Source organism: Maylandia zebra, linkage group LG14, assembly GCF_041146795.1.
Source record: "Maylandia zebra isolate NMK-2024a linkage group LG14, Mzebra_GT3a, whole genome shotgun sequence".
Classification (NCBI taxonomy): Eukaryota; Metazoa; Chordata; class Actinopteri; order Cichliformes; family Cichlidae; genus Maylandia; species Maylandia zebra.
This window is the reverse complement of record NC_135180.1, coordinates 34222192-34231138: the sequence shown is the minus strand read 5'-3', so window position 1 is coordinate 34231138 and position 8947 is coordinate 34222192.

The window sequence follows — 8947 nt, the reverse complement described above, 5'->3', positions numbered from 1 at the left end:
GCTGAATACGGGACAGACTTGACTGGAGGAAAGAGGGGGAGAAAGAAAGAGGGAAAGAGAAACAGCTGAGAAGAGGGACGGGGGAGAAGGGCAAAAAACAAAAACCAACAGAATGGGCAGGAAAAAAAAAAAAAGCATATATCGAAACTCCAGACATCCAGAGGCCCCCAGAACACAAGAGACCAAGGAAGACTAACAGAGGGGCAGCCGCGCCACTGTCCCAGAAAGAGCTGAGGAGAGTCCCAGATGAGGGCTCACTCAGCAGCCGCGGAGCAGAAGCCAGGGGGAGTTGCAGTGACGCGCCCGTGAGCTCCGCCGGCAGCCAGCTGTGCCTGAGTGACCGAGCCCCAGGCCGAGAGGCCGGGGCACCCCACTTCCGAAGTGGCCCGAGCGAGCCCCAGGCTCCAGGCCCCGATAAGCGGCCGCCAAGGAGTGAGCCGGTGTGTACCTGGACACCCATCCCCAGACACAAAGAACCACCAACGCACCGATGTCTGAGGGAGTCCGCCACTGGCAGGGGAAGTTCATTTCAAACTATTTACAGAACAATCAGCTGTTCTGCATTAAATTTGATGCCACACAAATTATTTGTGCCACTCCAAAAATAATTTCTGTCCACTATGAGATAAAGGAGAACAACAGCCTGATACCTGCAGGCCTGACAACAGGAGATGTATCACTGCTGTAACACCTGTAACATTCAGCAGTCGCCTCATTGTTCTGACACACACAACAAAAACTACACTACACACTAACTACACAAGATTTGCGCTAAACGTCGCAAATCTCTCACATCTCAAAACACCGCCGTAACTCCTAAAACTTCCCCCTTCCTAAACAACCAAATACCACGTTGCCTTATCATCTTTTGATTGGTCGACATGGTACATTTTTCCACCAATAGGAAAGGGTGGGGTTTTTTTGGTTTTGTTTTTGCTCACAGGTGGAGAGTGCTTTCCAGCGTTTTCCTTATAAAACGCCGGTTTTACCATTTCTTCCCGCAACGATAGTATTCAGAAAGAAAACCAAACATTGCAGATATTTTTATCATAACTCTGGTTTTACGTGGCCAATCAACACAATTTAAAAACTGGTATAAAGTCCACACTTTTTCCGTCAGTTGTTCTGTCTGTCCTGCTCACATCTCCAATGGTTGTACACGTTGTCATTAATGTGGCTTCACTCCACATCAGCCAGCTGCTTTGCTAGCTAAAACACCAGTGTCGGCACATAAGGACGCTGTCATAGCCTGTCAACGACGTTGATTAGCTGCGTATATCTGAGATGCTGCAAGTTGCTGTAAATGGGGGTTAGGTAGAAGAAATTGTTTTTATTATTGTTATTAATCACATGATGCATTTCCCTCTTCTGGCAGTGTTTTAGGTAGATGTCACGGCAGAAAAATCCCAGCAAGTGCAACAGGGTTTGAATGACCTGCTGCAACACTTGTTGGGTTTAAGGTTCATATTAGAGTTACAAGGTGCTTAAAGGTGCTCCTTGTAGGTGGTCTGACATTTGCTGGCTGTCACAACCAATGTGCTGCTGCCATCCCCAAACTTGATGAGTGTTTGAGTGGTTGTCAGACAGTTAGTCATAGGAGATGTAGGCTCCCTGTACTTAGTTTTTAGCACTAAAATATACACAGCAAATCCAGCATGTTCAAATTAACACTGTCGGATTTGATTTCAACACTATTAAAGTGTCTATGTGGGTCCACACCAGAGAGTGTTAATTTAACTCTTTTTGGAGAGTCGGTACGTTAACTCTGATTTAGTGTTAAACACCAAATCTGTCTGGAGTTGATAATTTAACACTTGGTGTTAAGAGTTTATATATTAACTCTCAAAAGAGTATTTTAGTTTAACTACGTAAGAGTTATCTTCTAATTAATTCTAATAAGCGGGAATTTTACTGTTCTGAACATCTAGAAATTTCTTTTGGAAATAAACATTAACTAAAAAGATGCAATGGTTTTTGAAAAACATTTATTCTGAACTGTGCACCACAATTTCAAAACATTTTCTGAAAGATGTAACAGTGTACATGTTCTCACTTTCATTAGAATTTTGTTTATCAAAAGGTCTGACATAGGTGAGCTGGTAAATGCAAATAACAGCATTCTCATCACTTATTTCTTCAATACAATATGCAGGTCCTTCATTCATCCCTTTGTGGAACTTCAACGCACTTCTGCTCTCCCCCATATTCCATCTTCACAAGCATATCCTATGTGGAGATTGAATAAAAATTAGTTTACACTAATTAATGGCACAAATAATCCAGTAATCAATTGCAGCACAGTAAAAAAAAAGGAATCCTTTTTGAGCCATTACTTGTGTAAAGTATTTTCCCAAAAGACAAGGACACAGGCAACAAGTAATACTGAACTAAATGTAAAAACTCAACCTTTTTCATTTTTACCTAAACCGTGTGCACAAAACTCTGGAGGGATCTATGCTAACGTAGAACCCAGTCAGGACATCTGCTACTGCTGTTTGCTCATTTTTATTTATGGGAGATCTTTTTCAGGCTTCAAGTAGCACCGTTATACCAACATTTCACATTCTAGACATTGGTCAAATACACCTAAAACAAAGGTTTGACTGAAAATTCACATACAACGCATTGACGCTGTCCAGCCCCTTATAACTAATGATAACCACCTTGAGAATGGACAAAATATATTTAACAGCTATTAACTATAATAAATATCTTGCAAAGTGTACAGTGTCACAAGTTTATGTCTTCTACTCACCTGGTGATGTGCTTAGGAATGGTCCCCTGGATATAGATGGACATCCCTTCCCTCAGCCCTCCATAAATAGGCCCTAGATAGGGTATGTTCTGTGCCATGGACAAAATATTAAATAACTATAACACAGCAACACTGTGTGTTGTATGCAAGTCTATGAAGTACACTTACAAATGTCAGTCATGTTATGATTAAATCAGCTAAATCAAATTACTTTGCAGTGCTTAATTACAGTACTCTAGTAAATATTAATCAGGCATTTCCAAACAATTTGGTTTGTACCAAATGTTGTTTTATTTGTTTCAGTGAAATCATTTTTGAAGCCAACAGAGGCTCAGCATTTCAATATTTAATACAAAAGCCTGGGCAGTATGGACAGCATTGTGAATCTATCTAGTGTTTATCTTATTTCGCAACAGTTCTTACTCCACAGCCACATTGCCTCTACAGTCATCATGCCACTTCACTCCCATTCGCACTCCAACTGTTGAGCTGCTCGAGGACAGGAATGGATCCAAGAAAATGCCCTGGCAGTGACAGACTCACTCTTAAAAATGACAAGACTGGTCACTGCCAAAGTGTGCTATCCCAGTACAAGTACAAAGAACATAATCCAGCCCGTCGCTGATTCCTTCTAACAGCAAGAAGAAACCTTATGTGGCTCTCTATATATAGTTTGCGCAGACATACTCATAAACAAGCAGCCAAATTCATTCCAAGGACATAAAGAACTGATATTTTATTTTCAACCTGTAGCTGCCGTCATAGGCAACTCTCGCATTTAAGTTCATTTTATTAGATATGTAAGGTTGAAACAATTAGTAGTTGAAATATTAAGAAATAAATCAATAGTAATTCATGTTTTGTTCATTGGATTTATATGTTTAAATTTGTTATTTTTACTAATTGTGCAATTAGATAGGAACCTTTTCTATAGTTCCGTCTGTTGTTGCTAAGAGGGTATTTTTGGCTGGCACACTCAGCAAGCTAATTGAGACGAGCCACGAGGTTTGCACGTCCACAGTAAGATAGTAAATAGTAAGATAAATAAAAGAGTGCCTTTTTTGGACCTCCCCACGATGTAAGGATTAAAGTTTTATTCCCTTTGAGTGAGGCCAATGAGGTAAATGTTTTCTTTTGTTTATTTTCGTTGTATGTAAATATGCTAGTGTTGCGTGATATTCTAGTGCAATTACCGCAGTGTGAGGTGTAATGTGTATTTTATTGATTGTTTTGTTGGAATGTTTCGCCATATATAATGCTTAGGGGCTTTATTAAGAATATTCATTTAAGTTTGTATTTCTTTTTAGTTCTGACGGCATTGTATCGGCTGTGGTTGGACATCATTACAAGTTAAGGCATGTCGAAGAATCCTCCTGTCCGAAATAAATGTCAGTTAAAACACAAGGAACAAGTTGAGCTTTATTACGACTCGAGGGGAGTAACAGTCAGAACTCAGCCTGCTTCGTGCTGGAGGAGAGAGAAGGAGAAAGAGGTTTGCCGCAGCGGAGCCGAGTGGGAGCTGAGCCGAGCCGAGCCGAGCCGACAGCGCGCCGGGTCACGTGATTAAGCTCGCGTCTCTCTCAAGCATCAAAGATGCTCAAACACACACACAGACATCTCATAAAGCAACCAGAGTCCAGCGGTGCAGCTTGGTTAAGCTACAAAGAAGTAACACGTTTATACAAGTTAAATGTGGAGAGTAGATTTCTTTAGCTCATCTTAAAGGGACTCTGTCAAGCAATGAAAGTGGAAGTGTGGTGGTTTGGAGTAAAAGTTTAAGCTCATGTTATTGTTGTTTATGCTAAGTAACTGTAATTAAGGTACGTTTAAGTTGATTATAAGGGTTTGCTTATTTTAAGACTGCATTAGATATTTAAAGGTCACATTATAGTATTTTGTTTGACATTGAAGGTTATTTTCTGTTTTACTACAAGTGAAGAGCAATTTACTATTTTGGTTTAAGAGTTTGTGACATATGTTTAAGTTGACTCTTTAAAGTAAAGCAATTTAAGGTCCTAGGTGCTTCATAAGGTGACTATTCACGTATTTAAGTTGACCTAGGTGACTTGAGTGTAGTACAATACCTTTGACTGTCTGTGACATGGAGCAAGAAGGCTGTGACACTGAAGCTGTGGAGCAGCAAGAAGCTTTTGAAGAGCAAGAAAGTTTGCCAGAACCATGCACAAGTAAAGCTACTAAAGAAGGAAGTTTGAGGAAAAGTCAAAGAGTTAAGAAGTTCACTGAAAGGGGCCAAGCACTACATGATGAAAAGGTGAACAAGCTTCAAGCTCGCTTCAAAGTCAGTTATGAAATGTGGAAAGTTGTTGCAAAACAAGGCAAAAAGGCACTTGAAGAACCTGTTAGTGCAAAACTTAAAGAGCTTATCGGCCGAGTTGAACATACCTCGGCAGAAGTGAAACAAGTTTATGATGAACTGCGCAATCATGAAACTCCTGATGCAGACACTCGCCGCAGAGTGGACACCTGTGATGCGGTTTCTCAAAAGATGATAAAGCTAGCTCAAGAAAAATTAGCAGCAGAAGAAGACGAAGAACTTTCTGAGAGATTGGTTCACTGGAGTGATATAGGATCAGCATTCAATTCTGCCGCCTCTCAAAGATCCAAAGGTTCGAATAGCAGGCAATCAAGAAGCTCAAGTAAGTTGTCTGTAAAGAGGCAAGAAGCAGCTGCAGAGCTTGCGGCTACTGAAGCAACTCTGAAGATTATGGAGGAATTGGAAAGTGAAAGAAAGGCACTTGAAATCCTTGAAGCAGAGAATGCTGAGAAACAGAAGGCCTTAGAGCAAAAGCGAAGAGAGCTTGAAAGGCTAGAAACAGTAAAGAGAATGAATGCTGCTAAAGCACGTTTGAAAGTGTACAATGACGAAGGAAGCTCAGATGAAGAAATATCAGACCTTCTGCACGAAAGGAGCAAACGGAGAAATGTCACAGCTAAACCGATGAATCAGTTTGCACATTCGCAACTTAATGCAAATGCAGAGCCGTTTGATATGCCACAAGCCAACTTAAGGTCACAACCAAGAGAAAGCAAACAGGAAGATAGTACCACAACATTGGCCCAAGCTCTAGCTGAGTCCATTCACATAAGTCGCCTACCAGTACCAGAACCTACAGTCTTCAACGGAGATCCTCTCAAGTACAAGGATTGGAAAATGTCGTTTCAAATGCTGATAGACAGAAAGAACATCCCAGTGAATGAAAAGATTTACTATCTTCACAAGTATGTTGGAGGACCGGCGAGAAAGGCTGTTGAGAGTTATTTTCTGTTGGGAACAGAGCGTGCTTATTACTCAGCATGGAACATTTTGGAGGAAAGATATGGAAGTTCATTTGTAATCACCAAAGCTTTCAGAGATAAGTTGACATCATGGCCAAGGATTGGGAACAAGGATAGCGTTGAACTTCGAGAATTTTCAGATTTTCTCAGAGGATGTGAAGCGGCCATGCTTCAGGTTAAAGGTCTTGAAGTTTTGAATGACTGCAATGAGAATCAGAGAATGCTAAGCAAGCTACCTGATTGGTTGTCAGCAAGATGGAATCGAAAGGTCATTGAAATTGAAGAACAAGATGGTTCTTTTCCAACATTTAGCCACTTTGTTGACTTCATTGCGAGAGAAGCCAAGATTGCGTGCAATCCAGTAACATCGCTTCATGCACTCAAAGCAGGTGACTCAGAGAAAATGAAATCTTTCAAGACAAGAAGTGTTGGAGCAAAGGTGCTAGTGAGTGCTGCAGAAGAGACGTCCAACACAAAAAAATGTGTGTTTTGTGAAAACTCAAATCATAGCATTCACACATGTAGGAAGTTTATGGACAAGGTCTTGAGTGAAAGAGTCAAATTTGTGCAAACTAAGGGACTGTGCTTTGGATGTCTAGGCTTTGGACACCAATCAAAGAAATGTGAAAGGAGAAAGATGTGTGACACATGTAAAGGGAAACACCCGACATGTTTGCATGAGGAACGAGACAAAACCTCAAAGAAAAGGAAAGAAAAGGAAAGTGACAAGGAACCACAAATGAAAGAGATGGAAGGCAATAAAGAGAGTAGAGAAACCAAACCCAAGGAAGCACCAAGTGAAGCAATATCAAACCGTGTGATTCAAAGTGACAGAAGTAATCTCACATCTACAATCATTCCAGTTTGGTTATCCACAACAAGCAATCCTGAACATGAGATTCTTCTCTATGCTCTTCTTGATAGCCAAAGTGACACGACATTCGTCTTGAAGGAAAAGGCAGATGCTCTGGATGCAGAGAAGGAATGTGTGCAGTTAAGGCTCTCGACAATGTCTTCTAAAGACACTTTAGTACCAAGTCAAAGGCTGTCTGGGTTACAGGTCAGAGGTTTCTCTTCTTCAAGGAGAATTCCTCTTCCTGTGACATACACAAGAGAGTTTATTCCTGCGAATTTGAGTCATATTCCCACACAAAGGACAGCAAGAGCGTGGCCACACTTAGAGCACCTGGCTGAAGAAATCGCTCCACTGATTGAATGTGACGTAGGCCTGCTCATTGGTTACAATTGTTCACAAGTGTTGGTACCCAGAGAAGTTGTGGCGGGAAAAGATAATGAACCTTTTGCCCAAAGAACAGACCTTGGCTGGACAATAGTTGGAGGAGCTAATCCATGTGTTGACTATGGGGATGCCATAGGATGTAGCCACAAGATCATTGTCAAGGAAGTGACACCCAATCAGTCAGCTGAGCAGTTGGTCAAAGAAGTGCAATACGTCTGTCGCACACAAGTCAAAGAGGTGGTCACATCTGCAGATGTAATTAAAGTGCTCGAGTCCGACTTCAATGAAAGAAAGGTGGAAGATTCACACTTCTCACAAGAAGATTTAAGGTTCATCTCCATAATGGAAGAAGGAGTGAAGATGAAAGCAGATGGACACTGTGAGTTACCTTTGCCATTTAAGGAAGACAGACCAAGTCTGGCAAACAACCGGAGCTGTGCAGAACACAGACTCAAAAATTTGAAGAGAAGATTTGAGAAGGACAAGCAATACCACAAAGACTACACAGAGTTCATGAGAGAGACTATAGAGCGTGGTGATGCAGAAAGAGTTCCCTCTGTAGACCTGGACAAAGGCCCTGCCTGGTACATTCCACACCATGGAGTGTATCATCCTCAAAAGCCTGGCAAAATAAGAGTGGTGTTTGATTGTTCAGCAAAGTACGGAGGGGTGTCCTTGAACGACTACCTGCTTACAGGGCCAGAGTTAACCAACTCTCTAGTGGGGGTCCTGTGCCGATTTCGGAAAGGTCCAGTTGCAGTGATGTGCGACATTGAGCGCATGTTTCATCAATTCAGAGTCAGAGAAGAAGATCAAAATTACTTTCGCTTCTTGTGGTGGGACAATGGAGACTTCAACTCTACTCCATCTGTCTATCGCATGCGCGTACACTTGTTTGGAGCTGCTTCTTCCCCTGCCTGTGCGAACTTTGGTCTCAAGTATATTGCTGCACAAGGTCAAGGCAAGTTCAGTGAAGCTACCATAAGATTCATTGAGCGAAATTTTTATGTGGACGATGGTCTTATCAGTTTCCACTCAGAAGAAGAGGCAATTCGTTTGGTGAAGGAAGCAAAGGAACTTTGCAGCACAGGAGGCTTGCGACTTCACAAGTTTGTTTCAAACAGTAAGCAAGTGCTTAATTCGCTACCGGAAGAAGATTGTGCAGAAACAGTAAGAAAGGACTTGTCACTGGGCGAGCAACAAATTGAAAGAGCCCTAGGTGTCAAATGGTGCATCGACTCGGATTATTTCCAGTTTCGAGTAGTTGTGAACGAGCAGCCACTTTCCAGAAGAGGAGTGTTGTCCACAGTAGCCTCTATTTACGATCCACTTGGCTTTGTGGCACCTTTTGTTCTACTTGGGAAGCAGATACTACAGCAAATGTGTCGAGAGAAAGCAGATTGGGACGAACCACTCACAAGCGATCTGAAGTCACGGTGGGAGTCCTGGTTGTTGGATCTAAAAAATCTAGCAGATGTCAAAATTGACAGATGTTACGTGCCAAAAGATTTTCAAACAGTTCAGAAGTACGAGCTTCACCATTTCTCAGACGCAAGTGTTTCAGGGTATGGTGTTTGTACGTACCTGAGAGCTGTCAGTGAAGCAGGACAAGTCCACTGCGCTTTTGTCTTTGCCAAGTCCAGAGTAGCACCCAC